Source organism: Trachurus trachurus, assembly GCF_905171665.1.
Source record: "Trachurus trachurus genome assembly, chromosome: 7".
Lineage (NCBI taxonomy): Eukaryota > Metazoa > Chordata > Actinopteri > Carangiformes > Carangidae > Trachurus > Trachurus trachurus.
The window spans coordinates 16,479,153-16,495,812 of record NC_139901.1 but is presented as its reverse complement, the minus strand read 5'-3'; positions in this window follow the sequence as shown (position 1 = coordinate 16,495,812).

Genomic DNA, 16,660 nt, shown 5'->3' with positions numbered 1-16,660 from the left:
AAATAGCAGGCGGCAGACATTAACAAAACTTTCCCTTTGACCGCCCTCTCTGACATTGTTTCTCGGTAAGAAATGGGGAAAACCACACAAGGCGGTTTCATTCATCCTACAGTATATATGCAGGACTCTCTCCGCGTGGGTGTTCACCCAACAGATGGACATCCTGATCTAAATTATAATCAGGTTATCCAGTGAGAAGAGGGACAGCTCATCATTGATGGGCATGTAATTTGCATAAAAGTACACAATGCAGTAAACCCCCACCATTGCTTGTGACATGTACCTTCAGTTCACTTTATGTAGGAATGCAGTGTGTCATAATCAAAAGACAAGACATGGCCAAAAGACAACAGGCTTCTTTTTTTTTTAAAAGAAATTCATGAGCATTGTAGAGTCACTCCTCTTGTGCCATTCGTTTTTGAAGAACTGCAGCTCTGAGTGCTGTTAATACTTTGTGTATCAGTTTGTTCTTGTTTTCCAGACAGTGTTCAGCAGGAGCCTCTGGGGCTTGTCTACAGTCAAACAGGCTTCCTCCTCTCTTTCTCTGTTTTCTGTCAGTTTTAAGTGATAGAAGACAAGGGTGAGGGATGTCAGCAACAAGCAGCTGTACAGGAGTGTTGTCTGTTGACGCCGGTCTATCCTGGCACATGTGAGAGCTGTCACATTTCCTCTCAATCACAAAATCTCGAGTGTCAAAACACAGAGGCAGAAATGTTATTCAAAATCTCTGACCGACCATCTGCATGAATTTCAATTTGTTAATATTTTTTCAGATCTAAAGGAAAATAAATAATACAAAAAAAAATAATGCCAGAACTTGTTAGTTGCATGTACTTCATTAATACCATGTACCAGAATTAAAATGTAAAAACAAAAAAAGAGGGATAAAAAAAGAAAAATCTTGCAGTATTTATTTTCTCAGTTTTCTGTGCTTACTCTTTTGTATCGTAATGGCAATATTTTCACAATGTTCCCCACCATCTGTGGGAATGTGATACCTTTCTATGGCTGAGTGAAAGAAGGGGTGGGGGGAGGAAGTGGTGTTCTCTAATCCCAGAATCCCTCACATCGAATCATGCAAATTTGGTGCACTTTGAAGCGAATCCAGCTCCTACCATATGCAGAGTGAAAACAACAATCTATTATGCATGCATTGCACCAAGCTTATGGTAATGTTTTTTCACTGCTATTCCTATAAAGTCAAATTTGCAGATGCACAACATATCTAAAGTTTCTTTCAAAATAATATTTGTCTCATTGTTGTGTGTATTTGTGAATAACAAGCAAAGCGTTTGGAGGTAGTGGCTGAGATCTGTTTGTGTCTCGCTATGGAAGTGATGCTTGAAACATTGGATGGGTGATATTTTCTTCTTCCAATCTGTGTTTGAGAGGTTGTATTTTTCCTGTATTCACACTGAGTATGTTCTCATGATTCAAGTTCTGCTCTTCAAACACAGCAACACAATCGAAAAACGTCCTGTGGTACAATGCTATTTGTTTTCCATGGTGTATGGCTCTACTCAGCACCAAGGAGCTTAGCATTCATGATGTCTTTGTCATATTATTCAGTAACAGACTACGTTATCTCACCAGAGAAACATGACGCACCAGCCACAAATAACCTTTTAATGACCAGGTACGTGTTTGAGCACTCAGGCTGCTCTTCATAACAAAACTGCTGGTTTCTCTCACATCATATTTCTCAAGCCAAAAAGCTGTCAGTGCGCTTTGTTGCTCTTCGTCTATGGGTGGATTAAGAACACAACATCAACGATATTTCCATTTGTTCAATGGATAATTAGGGCCCACGACATGCCAAGAATCATTTTCCATCTTGGCTCATCCTAATTTGGGGGAGGAATCATGCAAAGTGTAATTGGCAAGACGAGATGTGACTGGTGTCTCCCAAGCGGATCTGTGCTTTTGTTACAACAGGCAGTTTTTAATGAAAAGACGGGCAGATTACTTTATTATGTTGTGTTGTGATATAAAATCATATGTGTAAGCAAGTGCACAAGTAAACTAAACTAACTGATCTATCTATCTATCTATCTATCTATCTATCTATCTATCTATCTATCTATCTATCTATCTATCTATCTATCTATCTATCTATCTATCTATCTATCTATCTATCTATCTATCTATCTATCTATCTATCTATCTATCTATCTATCTATTTCTCTGCTTATGAGCTAAGAAGAAACTTTACTGAAAGCAACCTCAGCAGGTTTGAAACTGTCTGGGTCAGTGTGGGTGGTGTTGAAGAAGGGATGGCAAACCATTGAAATGGTACACACACACACACACACACATGCAGACAAGCACACACACACACACACACAGACACACACACATGCAGACAAGCACAAGCACACTTTGTGGTGTACCTGTGACAGTACTGTTATGAAAGATGACAGTGTGTCAACCAGTTTCTTGTTGATTATGAAACCTATTTCACACACTGAAGTACTGTTTTCCTGCAATGCTGCATGTGCCTAAACCTTGAACATACATACTGTTTACTTTTTCTGCCTCCTTGTGTCTAGGTGTCAGTCTACACCCATGATGGTGGATTCTGATATGGGTTATTTCAGTTAGATACACTGAGAATCCTTTCGATGACCCTTGACACCTTGAACACTCCGTGTCCTTTATTTTCCTTTGAGTTTATTTACAGCAAGACTGAAAAATGTCTGCATACAGTATAGCACACTCCTGACTCTCACTGTCTGACATGCTGGCTTGTTTTAGCTTTTTATATCCATATGCAGAGAGAAATATTCAAACCTCAAACGTATTATAATGTTGTTGTTTTTTTTTATTTGCACCACTCCATGAAATGGAAATATTCTTAATATTTTGTGCATCATTTTATCCAAATTCCTCAAAAGTCTGACCCACTTGGCATCTCTGGAAACTGGAATTTAAAATAAAGCTCAGTGCTGAACAATGCTTGACTGCACATCATGACTGGGTCACCCACAGGTCAGAGTGGTTTACATGTCAGAAGTTTTTTTGTGTGGTGCATACATACAGTACAGCGGGCCTACATATGCAGTTCAGATTAATGCACCCATTATGCATGTGAAGCCACTAGCACGAACCTGCACCTTATAAATCCACAGGATTTGGGGAATTAAACTGTTGAGCTACTGTTGCGAGTGAGTGTGGCACTGTAGGGGCAGCTGCATATCATGCAGGATGAGAGATGGGAAGTGGGGTGGCTTTATCACTCAAACTGGCCTCATGGAGCCCAGTGCTCTCTGCCAGCCAGACTCCAAGTTATTCTGTGCCAGTGGAGCATTGATTTTCCACACTGTTAGCTCACATTATTCCCCCTTTCCTCAGAGGAAAATTGCTGGGATGAAAAAAAAGGACTCCCTGTGATCGATTGGTCCACTGCACTACTGAATTCAGGTTACAAGCTGAGGGAGATGAGGAGAGAGGGAGAGCAGTGATGGAGGGAGAGTGAGGATGAAGACAGTGCACAGCAGGGGGGGTTGCATGTTGCAAGTCTCATTGAGGTAAATGGACTTGTAAAACTGGGGCTGAGGAGAAACAGGCATTGTTGTAAAACAACAGTGACGCAGTAGTCCATATGTATTTTACACCCATTTAACATCTCAACAGAAATCACTACTTTGCACATTCATATGTGATAATTAACTTCTTGCTGTGTGTTTTGCCACAATTCTTTCAGAGGCCTTGCACAAGACTAGCAATACAACAGTGTTTTCACTGATATATAGGCCTATATATATTGTTGTTGTTTTTTTTTAATTGTGGCCTATTAATCTTTATATAAAAAAATCAAATATTGCCAGGCTACTCAGATAATGATTCTAAAGTATATATAATGTGTGATAAAAACCTACTCATCATTTTGTGTTGATCACTTTTGTTGATGCAACGGCATTTATAGTCTCTAGACTTTCTTCTCACATCAGGCTAAATAATTAGTTATTATCCAGAAGTACTGGGTACGAAGGCAACAGCAGCAACGAAATACATTGTTGTACAAAATATATTGTTTTGTCTCAGGAAAAAAACCGGCAACAAAAAGAGAACATCAAGTATGAGGACGGTATGAAAATAGCCCATGCCATCAACAGCCAGTCACTTAGCCATTTACTATTAATAAATAATGCTCCATCTTCCTCTCAGCCACTGCTTCAACTAGTTTTGAATGGTATACGTTTTCATTAATGTCAGTGGGTTCTTCTTTATTGTGCCATCCTGCATGTTAGGTGAGCCTCTCCCTGAGCCTCTTAAGACCATTATGTTAGCAGTGATGCATATGAACTCATTTTCACATGATGGATGTGGAGGACGAGGAGAGGCACAATGGCTCATACAGCTGCTCATTTCTGAGTGTGAAAACAGCAGCTTCCTGTGTCTTTTACTCTGAAACACCAGTTCATTGCGTTCACTGTATTAGACATTAAGGGTACGACTTTCAGCTATGCTATTGGCCAGATACAGTTTGTTGGTTGGACCCGAATGAAATATCTTTACAAATATTGGAAGGATTGTCATGAAATGCACAATGCTCAGAGAATGACTCATAATCACACATTCACCATGACAATACATCCCTCAAGGGATGTTTCTGTTTGATTTTTTAAAATATAAATGTTGAATGCAGTGAGCACCACAAATAAAACTCCACTCACTTTTAGTGTATAGACATATATGAGTAAAACATGTTTTACTCATATATGTCTATCCATATAAATAAGGCATACATTTGTATGGATAGACAGCACTCTAGTCAAATAGACTGTACATTTTTAGCTCTGTAACAGTTAGGCTACCTATTTGTGTTTCCACACAGTAGCCCAGCAGGTAAACATTAGTTCCCATGAGTAAGGCCCATAAGTGTGTACTTTCATACAACAGAAAATAATTTTTAATGGAAATGTGTCCTTCATATTTCTTATTTTAATACTATGGTGTTGCCTACATTTGCATATGTAGAGATGAACCGGCCATACACTGCTGAGGGTCTTGTTTGGGTTAAGAGACTTACATAAACCTTTGATGTTGTTTGATTGAGTTTCCCTGTTGCCATGAATAAATCAAATCACACTATTTCTGACAATGATAAGGCAGCCCCTCCATTTCTGACTGAGCAGGAGGTCAAGATAATTACAGTTATAATATTAAATACTGCTTTTATTCACTTCTGAAAATTTGATTCACCTCTCAGAAAATATAGTACTGTTCATTGTTGCATGATGGTTATAAATGAATGGGACTGTATAGAGTTCTGATATTTACATACAGGTTATCAAAGGGTTTAACATTATAATGAGCATTTTGTATGGGTTTAATTGAAGATCAAGTTTTTACAATCCTTACTGATAAAACAAACATTGAAGAGCGCAAAAAAAGTAAATTAGTTAGGTTTGACTGTTATTTTGCAAAGTTTGTGTTTGTGTTTTCTTATTCGTGTGATTTGGACGAGATTCATTTATTTTAGATTTAAATTTAAATAGTTAAATACATTTAAAATAAAAATATGTTTATGTGTCACAAACTGTGCAAACTGATAAAGTTCCTCACAAAGCAAGAAAATTAAAAAAGAATTGTTCTAATTAAGTTATTTAGATATCATTTAGTTTACTAGTAGTTTGCCTAATTAAGTGGTATAGGTTCATAAAACAATAGTTTGCCTTAACTCCGTAAGTAACCTTGTAATTTCTTTGTGTATATAAAAGTTCAAAATTAGCACTTATCATAACACTATTGTCATCATACCCTGATATAACCAGCACTAAATGTACATCTCATCCTAAAGGGCCAACGATCCATGTTTTCATATTTATCTAAACAGGGCAATTCCTTTTTTAGAGGAGGGGGCAAAACGGGTGATAAGCATTGTCACTTTAATTACATCAAAGTAAATATTTCATATTGGCCAAATCAGATCTTGTGGCTGCAACATTCTTGTAAATGGAATTTTATCTGTAGCTCGGGACCATTAGTGGCACTGAGTTCTGTGGCAGCCTAGAGGACGGTAATTAAGTCCACTCAGCCGTGACTAAACATTTTTGACATTTTTCCTAGTCTGGAATGAACTGTCAGTGTGCAGAGAGAGTAACCATCTTGTCACTTTGTGTTTGTGTAAGAAAAGCTGAAAGCTGGGTGCTGCGCTGCAAGTCCAGAGTTTCATATCAGACATTTTTCATTATCCAAAAAAAAGGGGGAAAAAAGAAAGAAAATGAAAATGCAGAAAAAGTGAAAACGGTGGTGGCTTAAACATGTGTTTTTCTGTCTATCATGCAGCATGATGTGTGAGTGTGTGAAACTGTGTGTGTGTGTGTGTGTGTGTGATGGAGTGAGAGGAAGAAAGACACAGACTGTAACCCATTTCTAATTCTAAGTTATTTCATTTCACCACAGAACTGAGAGGAGGGAGGCCCAAAATACAGTATGTGTGTAAAAATACAGAAGATGTTTTTCGAGCTCAGTTAATGCAAAGAAAAGTAGGACACATTTGACTTTGCTCTGCATTATGGTTTGCTGATGGATCAAAGCTGTCAGAATAGCCCAGTTTCTCATGGGTGCTTTTGTTAGATTTTCTCTGTATTTGTTTGGACCTTCAACCAAGGTGTGTGTGTTTGTGCATAATGTCTGCACATGTGTGTGTGCGTGCACATTCATTAGTAAAAACTAAGGTCGATTTCAGCAAAGTTGCTGCATATTGTGATACATTTTGCATCTCATTCCAGTGAGGCACCAGGGTACTAATATGTTTCTCCTCTTGTGTGCGCAGATATAATGAGTTACAGTGGTATCGAAGACAAAATCCAGAGATAACAAGGTGACTTTGAACTTGCCTCTGAAGATATTCCACTGGCATCCTTAAGAAGAAGAAAACAACCAATGCTTTAATAGCCAATACAAGCATTCCATCAACTTTGGTATGCTTGAGTAAATTGAATACCCCTGCTTTGCCTTTTGTTCTAGAAAATGCATCAAATTGATTGAAAGAAGCAATTACGGTACCAGGGAGCAGTATTGATTTTATGAAAGTGTGCAATTACTTTAATTGGAATAACCGAGTCTCGATTAGATGTTCGTAGTAGACGATGTTCAAAAAAAAAGAGAAAAAAAGTCTGCATTTTACATAGTTGTTTTGATTTTGAGCAAATTCCATTTCCAGTGCAGCCCAACCTTTGTAGCTGATTAGCCTGTTCATTTTCTTCTGTAACCATTTTCTCTTGGGATTCAAAAGACATTCAATCAACCTGGGTCTATAGGTACTGAAAAAACGTCAATGGGAACATTACTGAAAATTCTTTTCAGTGCAATGTGTTTCAACAATTCTTGTGCACAATACTGGATTGGATTTGTGCATCTCTGCAGAAGGACACAGTGCCGTGAAAGCCCCATTATGAGCAAATGAGACCTCTGTTTTAGCCCTGAATGTGTTGGTTGCCAGGTACGATTGAAATGCATCTTCTGTTCCAGCAATACTGAGTTAGAACCAGTAAGAAAAAAAAAAGATGGGGTTGGGGAGGGGGGGACAGTGAAGTCAAGCTTTAAATCTGGCAGCATACCATGTGACTTGACATGGAGCAACCAAATGAAAGAGAGAGAGAGATAGAAAGAGAGGAGAGAGTGAGAGAGAAGAGAGAGTGAGAGAGAGGAGGGAGAGAGAGAGAGAGCAATACCCCCATAAAACCATCTCTGCTTTCAGTTCAAATAGGTCCTATCATCTCCATGACAACAGTCGTAATGGTAACATGGAAATATATTAATGTAAAACCATGGCAACGTTCTCCAATTGAATTAAGCAGCACCTGTGCACATTACAGAAGAAGATAAAAGACAAAAGGAGCCAGCTTCTGCTTGCCAAGCAGCTGTGGCTTTCAGACCTTAAAAACCCATCTACATTTCCTGAACGCATTTGTTTTCCAATGTTTCTGTGCGGCAAATTACCGTAGCGTTGAGCGGTTTTTGAGGGGTTTTCTGTCGTATTTGTGCAAACAGATGAGAAGCTGGTTAATTATGTTCTTTTTTCCCCCCTGACGACTATAAGCCCAGCTCCTCTGCTGGAGCAGTGTAGCCGGATTAAGAGTATGTGTGTTTTACCATTAAATCACATAATGGTGGGGCAATCATTCTGATCGGTAAAAGGGCACAGTGTTTGTGCACAAAGAGACATGTTAGACACACAAACTCGGTACATTGTGCTCCCGTTCATTCAAAACAGAGGATGTGAGAGAGTGAAAGTGGTTGTGTTCTGCCTTCTTTTCTCTGAGCTGAGCTGAAAAGAGAAAACATTATCTACATCACCATGCCATCAAATCTGATGGATTTTATCCCATCCCTCTCCACTCCCTCTTTCTTCTCTCTCCCCCCAGCCTCTGTGTTCACTGGTAATGGCAATATAGCATTCTCTCACCCTTGAAAATGTGAGTCTGTGTGTGTTTGTTTGTGTCTGCAAAAGAGAAAGAAAGAAGGGGCTTGGGCTGGCGAGGACACACAGCCTAAGTGAAATTACTCTTAAAAGGATATTGTTGTTCCCAAAGAGTGTTGAACAGCATGTTCAACTGCCATATTTTATTCATGCGGGCAGTCATGTCCAACACAAAGACCCATACAGTACATCTACTTCAGCTCAACTCTGCCTGTCTCTGGGAGAAAATCCTCATCCTGTTGCAAGGTAGCGTCGATAAAACTCTAATCTTCAATCTCTCAAGGGATCCGATGAGAAACTATTTTCTCCATCTTGCAACAATGCCACTCCTCCCAGGCTGATACAGGTCCAAACCATCAGTGCTAAGTGTGCTTATGCCACTCAGACCTCCCTACAGGCACCATCTCTACAATAGGTCAAAATTGCATAAAAATTGCATCCCTTTCAACTCTTCTGCCCGGTTAATGCCAGGAAAGAGGGAAGGTGGAGATTAGCAAGAAACCTGTAGTGAGGGAAAATATAAAGATTGGCTCTCTATTGAAAATAGGCTTCTTGTACTGCACAGGAAGAGTGTGCACTACACAGATCCTTGTTTGACTTAACTTGATGCACAATGACATTGATGTTAACTATAGTGAAAATTTGCAGCAACAAAAAAATGTCCAACATATCACAAGCTCCAGAAAGAGCAGTTAAGTTTTCATAGAAATTTGACCATGAAAGACATTTTTTCACATTTCTCATATCAAAGATATTTTTCACCAAATGAATCCACTTGTAGAGTGAGATGGCACTTTGTCCCTTTATAGAGGTCAGATGAGATCGCACAAAGAACATAACCTTGACTTGTGAGTTCATTCATGCCACATTCATTCTGTATACTGCCTGTGGGACGAAAGGTTTAATTCGCTTCACGTCAGTGAAGAAAAAAAATTGAAATATTTACAGTGGCGTTTTAGCTTTTGGTCTTTACTTTTACTGGTTTTTTTTGACAAACTAATGATTTGTTCCCGGAACAAGGCCTTGTGACATTTAATTTTTCAGACCAGGGAATATTTCATGCAAGAATTGAATCATTTTTTTTTATCAGTTTCTCAGTGCATTCAATATCCTGTACAGCCAGTATGACAATTGATCACATTTAATGGAACTGTTTCTTTATTAATTTGGTGTGACGTCCATAAATGGTGGTATCTGGTGGCTCTGTTGCTGGCACAATTTATTAGCTTTAACTAGCTACCTGGAGCCAACTTGTTAGCTTTAAAGAGGAACTAAACAGAATTTCTCCCGTGGCTATGCTACATTTTTACCTTACTGTAATTAAAAAGCTCTGGAGTAATTGTGATCATTAACTACATGACTTGTGACTTGTTACGAGTGAGAACGGTGGCTCTCTGTCTTCACATCTCACAGCTGAAAACCAACCTTGCAATATCAGTGTAGTATCTGGCCGCCGCCCCGGTGTCCCAGCACTCGTCTCTGCACACCGCAACACAAACGCGCTCCGTAACCCGTAATCTTTTGTTCATGACGGTTAAGACTACACAAACACACGCGCCATAACATTGTATATGTTATGTAACGTTATCCACTGCTCCATTTATTGATTTTTCGCAGGCTTCGTTGTAAACAGATGCACATGGGCGAGAGGAGCGTAACCAAAAGTTCCCCTTTAAAAGTATGATTTGACCTTTTTCCGTACATCATTTATAGGCTAAACCTGTTTGGATGTTTAACACAAGGCAAAACAGAGGATACATTTTTACTTTCATACCCAGGTAGTCAGTATCTTTAAGTTTTAACAATACAAAAATAATTTTATGGTAACTGTGTACAGAGAGCAGGGCTGGGCAGGACTCTGCCATGTCTGTTGCAGTTGTTAAAGGGGTATGTAATCAATAATTCACTGATTTTCTACTCACCGTCATGCTAAGGAAGGGTTCAGAGAACTTTCTGATTTATCAAAACACTTTTGGAGTTCCAGGGGGGTCTGGCTGGCAACGGATTTTCATATAATGGCAGCGGATAGTGCTAATTTTTGAATCGTATCAAATGTTCCGTCATTCTGACCAATTGTCGGAATGACGGTATTTTTTTAAATTTTTTAAACATCCTGCCTTTCCGACAAATAGTGTATTTTTTCCCCAAAATATTTTGCACTGGTTGGGCTTAGGCAATGAAGAAAGGAGTTGGTTAAGTTTAGTAAAAAGACTGGGGTGGTGCGTGGCGCAGTGGTTGGAGCGGCCGCCCCGTGTCGAGGCTGCAGTCCTCGGCGCAGGCGTCCCCGGTTCGAGTCCCGCGTCGGGCAGACCTTTCCTGCGTGTCGTTCCCCCTCTCTCTGCCTCCCCCTTTCCTGTCTATCTCACTGTGCTATCGAATAAAGGCAAAAAAGCCTAAAAATATACTAAAAAAAAAAAAAAAGTTTAGTAAAAAGACCAGGTAGAGCCTACACAGGCAGACCAGTCCCTGTCTGCACTCTGCTGCGTAATTACGCACAACCATGTGGGTATTCAACTATCAGCAGGGAGTCACCTGTTGAGTAATGCACATTGCCTTATATTGAAAGCCTTGTCGGAATGGTGGGACGTTCGCATGTCGAAATAGCGGTATGTCGGAATGGTGGTATGTCTAAATTGTGGTATGTCGGAATGACAACGTGTAACCCTGCTCGTCCGTACTGACCCAAGTGTCCTGAAGCTGCGACATGAAAAAGTTGTTTTGGAAAAAATTAATTTTATCTCTGTTTTTTGCCTTCATAGTGTGTGTTTTGGACAATCCAAAAATGAGCACTATCCGCCGCTGGAGTGCCAGCCGGACCCCCGCTGGAACTCCAAAAGCACACCGAATGTTCTCCGAACCCTTTCTTGGCATGGCGGTGAGTAGAAAATTGGTGAATTATCGATTTTGGGTGAAATATCCCTTTAAGCTATGATTGGTCAGTTGCTGCTAGCAGTGGGTTTAACTAGATATTGATATTATCTGTGAGGTATGAGGTCACATGATGTTTGTTAAGTGATCATATGATGATGAAATTTGTCTTTATTGAACAGTAAATAATATATATATATATATATAATTTTTTTTTTTAAACTTTATTATTACTTTATTTGAAAGATATAATCCTTCGTACCCCAATAAGAATATGTATAATGTCCAGAATGTTTTGATTAAATACAACTTTCAAAGTTCATCTCCAGATTTGAGGCCAAATCATTTCAATGTCTCTAATAAATTTATCGTGTTTGTCTTCTTTCTTCACAGCCTACAGGACTTGGATAGAGGCCAGTGCAGGAATCATCCTTCAGCCCAGATAAAGATCAAGTATGCTTCATTTAATCAGTGGATGGAACATGAGAAGCAAAAGCATTGTTTCACCACCATGCATGATAGAGATTACATAGAATCTGCATGTCTTGACTTCAGCAGAGAGTGAAAAGGAAGAGTTTTTACAGAGAATAATGCTCCAATCATATCTGCAGAAGTTCAGATCTGCATAAACATAGGAATTTAGGATCAGTTTTCTGCAAGGCTGCGAAGGTTAACAGCTCCTGAAAAATAAAAGCAATAAAATGTTGACATTTGACCGAATAAATTCCAAAAATGTGCAGCCACTGGAAAATAAAATGTATTTAATGGTTGTTATTGCCGTAATGTCAAATTAAAAAAGATGCCTGCATTGAAATTAGCCTCCTTTTTTTTCTTTTCTTTTTTCCTCACTCGGTAAAAATCATCTATAATTTGAGCTACTCAAAAAGAATCCTAATTGCTCATCTGAAAGGGACCATGATTGGATGCTTGAATATCTCTATATAGGAATGACTCCCCCGCTTGAATGACAATTTTCACCAACAAATGATGCCATGTGCCTCGCCAAGTAGAAATAAGAATAGCTCCTGTTTTCCTACACGTGCACAAAACATGCACTCCGTCATATCCATGAGACAAACTGTGTCTAAAATAAGTTGAAAAAAAAGAAGCATAAAAGAAAAACGGAGCAAATGTCACAGACTTGTTTTGATCACCCACCAAACACTGGCTATCAAAACACAACTCTTTCTTTCTTTGGTTTTACACAAACAGTCCACAAAAACAAAACTTTAACTCACTTGACATTATCACCATGTGCAAATGTTGGCCTTTTTAATGATATGAAAACACTAAGTGAAGCTCCTGCAGACTCCAATACATTCCTCCCCAAATGAGAGCAGAAATGCTATAGGCAATTAGAAGAGTCTCTTGAATTTCCTTGAAATGAAGTGCTAAATGAAACGTGGTCAGACTGACAAGCCTGCTCTCTTTTTCACTGAGCTTCTCTGTCTTTCCTCAGCCCGTCATGCAGAGGGGAAAGGTATACACGTCTCTTTTACCAAATCAAGAGTCAATGCATGTAAGCCCTGTGGTGATTTTCCTTAATTATGCTTCAGGGTGATTTGCTAGGTGGATGACACAATGAGGACATGATGTCAGTCATATAATATCCTGGCAGTTTTCTTCAGTGCTTGCTCGGATTCACAGGCACACTATACCCTTCTGTCGGGGAGTCAGCATTTTCCATGTATGGAATAAATCAAGAAAAAAACACACATGAACATAATCTTTCAGTGGTTCAGATGTCAGAGGCTTAAAGTCCTGCAACAGAGTGTGGGAGTTGACCTGTGGGGAAACTAGGTCGTGACCTCCTTGTCTGCAGAGCTGCACTGAGGGTATTCTACATCTACTCCAACAGGGATCTGGACAGAACAAGTGACTGGATTATGTTTTATACTCTGCATTACCACAGTTATAATTACAGGCACAACAGATGGAATGGAAAGTTACAACTCCTTCGTTTGTCCTCGAGTAAATGAATGATCCCAGAAATATTATCTTAATTGCTGTTTGTGGTCTTGGTCCAGACTGTTGACACACTCAGGACACACTGCAGGTTCCCATGCCCTGCTCAAACAAGTAGGGTCACTGCAACCGGGTCCAGGGGTCAAAGGTCAGCAAGCTAGGCCAGAATGCTGTCCTTAGGCTTTCCTCAGGTGATTTATTTATTTATTGTTTTTTGTCTCTGTTTTTGTTTTTAACTCGCCTACTTAAGCTATAAATACGTAATTTTTTTTTTTTTTTAATGATTCCCAAAATTTTACAGTTGTATCTTGGCCCGGTGACAAATGTTGCTCCTAATTGCCTGGGGTCTCTGGATGTATAGCCATAATGTAGCACTCATTATTGGTAGACAGGTACAGGTAGCATGTGATTAGTCATAAAGAGAACTCGCTGACTGTGTAATGGTGAAACATTTTGCCTTGTGTGTGCTTCTGAGCTAAACAGCAAACAAATATATAAGTAAATGTGGCACTGCAGTCTCATACAGTATATTGTCGCATACGTGGACAAATAGATGACAGAATAATCCTGCTGTGTTTACATGCTGTGATGTGTTCTGAGAACTTGTGTGAGAGCAACATAGACAGAGTAAGTTAACCATAATGGTATGATTTGCATGTACCTCACCACAGCTGCCCTTAGGAATACAGTTTGCATGAACAGATCATATTATGCTAAATGCCAGACGGTAAAAAGCACAACATTGCCTGCACCTCTGTGGGTGTGTCAAGTGTACATGGAGAATAAAAACTTGTTTGGCAGAATTTGAGAAAGATTGTGTTTATGTTTCGTGAGTGAGGACAAAGGAAGTGAACTACTGTTGTTTAAATTTATCATCAACAACATAATTCACAGTATAGAATGTACATTTTCTTTAAATCCTCTTCATCCTATAGTCCTTTAAGCACAATAATTCACTCAGTAACATTGAACTGGATATCCTAACCATTTAACGCTGGCAACCAGAAACTAGAAAGATGAATAAGTTCAGCCCAACCGTTAGACAGGAGAAACTTGTTGGAGGTTTTTCATAGGAAGAAATTATATAATTATAACACTTTCTTTTAAATGTGACATAGACAGTACATTTCAGCCACTTTCTGCCAGACAATATGATGCAATTTCCTTCTTTCTTTCTTTTTTTGTGTTTTGTGTGCAGTGGTAGACTAAGAAGTCTCGATATTTAAAATAAATAAATAAAGTATTGAAGCTGTAGAGTCACTTTCCACTTCCACTTGAACTATTAATAAAGTATGTCATGTAATTGTTTAACCATAAACAAGTGAAGGGGGTGAAGATAAACACATCAAAAATAGTCTTTCATTCACATTTGCTTAATGCATTTCATTATTATTTTCTGTGTTCTTTATTGCTGAGCTGCTGCCACTAGGTTCTTGTTTTGAAATGTCTTCATCAAGACAAACTTTGCCTCCCACAAACAAATATATATGTTACAAGCACACATTAAAAACATGTCAAACATTTCAATTTATTTCACTCATACACTGTGTAACTGTAAACACCGAGGCTGAAATGAAAATGACTGATACTGATAATGAAAGCAAACCTGTAACTTAATCCCCAAAACACGTTAATGGACACACGTAACTCAAAGCCACTGTAGCCTATGGTTGTTTTGAAGAATATTTAATACAGTAATACATAAATCATGACTGATGCTGTTTTATAAAGGTCATGATACTTTTAAAGCGGTGAAAAGTTTGAAGTGAAAACAGACGCTGCTCTGACAGGATGCTAACAAAGGAAGGAAGGCTGTGCTTTGTTGTTGTCTGTATGGCAGATATTACTATCCTGTACTGTTACCTCAGTTGTTAAATATCAGTGCACCTAAGAATCGATCAGTGTAGCACAGGCGAACATAAAATGTACATTTGTAAGCCTCACTGACAATAGATACTGTGTATGTAATAGCATTCATTTCCCCGTCTACACCATACGAAACCTCATGCAGGTGTCAAACAGTCACACTATTTGTCAACACAATCACTGTAAAGTCATCACTAAAAGATATCACAAACTGCAGGCTGGGACAACAGTTTTTAATTTTTTTTTGGTGGTGGTGGGTGGGGGGGGTTATTGGCTACCCAAGGTCAGAGAAATATCACGTGCCAATTCTGTTTTGAGATGATTTTCAGTTTAAATTAGCAGAACCCTTAGCAGTCCTTTTGTTCTCCCACGCTTTACTCAAATCAGCCTTCATTTCTGCAGAACAAACCGAAAGCCAAATTATCTTATCTACCTTTCATCTTCCAAATTTTTTCATCTGCATCACATTTTATTTCAGATTAAAGTAGGGCTGCATCTTTGTGCGGCACTAATTGCCATAGAGCTTCAGTAATTAAAGGACAATAAAGCCTTAGTAGTAATTAGTTTCTCTTGTTTGGTTGCTAGCCCATCAATTGTGCTTCAATAATACTGATCATTAGCATGCGCCTGGGCAGTGAGGGATGCTGGGAAAGGAGCCCTGCACACACAGCACTCCACATTCCATTCCCATGAAGCCATGGCACTGAGCCATGCGGTTAACCCTCTGTGAGCTGTGCCGGGGGAGAGTGGCAGGACGTGCCTACCGGTGAAGGCCTGCATTGTAAAGTACAGAGGTTGCGCTGTAACATAATAGACCTGCTGAAATAATGACCAGCTTTTTACATTTTCTGAAGGTTGGGAACATCAGAGCTGCAGCAGTGGGCAGATGCTGCTGTCACGGTTTGAGTAAAAACAATTGTACCCTTCTCAAGAGTTACAAGCTCCTCTATTCACACCCAGGTTCACCTAATGAAAGCCTGTCTGCAACACTGTTGAGGAGTGATAAAGAGGTAATATTATCACTGTTTTAATGACGATGCATCCAAAAAAAGCTGTTTAAATTAGGTCTCTCTTAAACAAAACGGCTTCAAGAGAATGAAGAACATTTCTTTGCAGGCACGGTGTATGGATTGTGCTGTAAACTGTGGCATAGTAATAACGCCAGGCAGCAGAAAATGTGCTCTGTTCTGTACTTTGCCTTGACATGATTGAAAGACAATGGTCCCATGGATAGGCCATTTCAACATCAAATGTGCATGCACATCACAGGGCAAGGGTGTGCTATCCATCACATTCAGTGAGCTGTCAGAGGCAGCTCTCACAGCCCCTGTCCCCCCCTCACACACACACAGGCACACATTTGCAACTGTATAGCAATACAAGATTAAACCGCCTTGTACATATTCCTCCCTGAGCCCACTATACACACACTTTGAAAAGTGTGCCGGCCTGCATTGTTGTGTGAGGTTAATATCAGGGCTTTGGTTTTACATTTTCTGGTATTTTTGCTCTATTTTTAAATAATGAAAA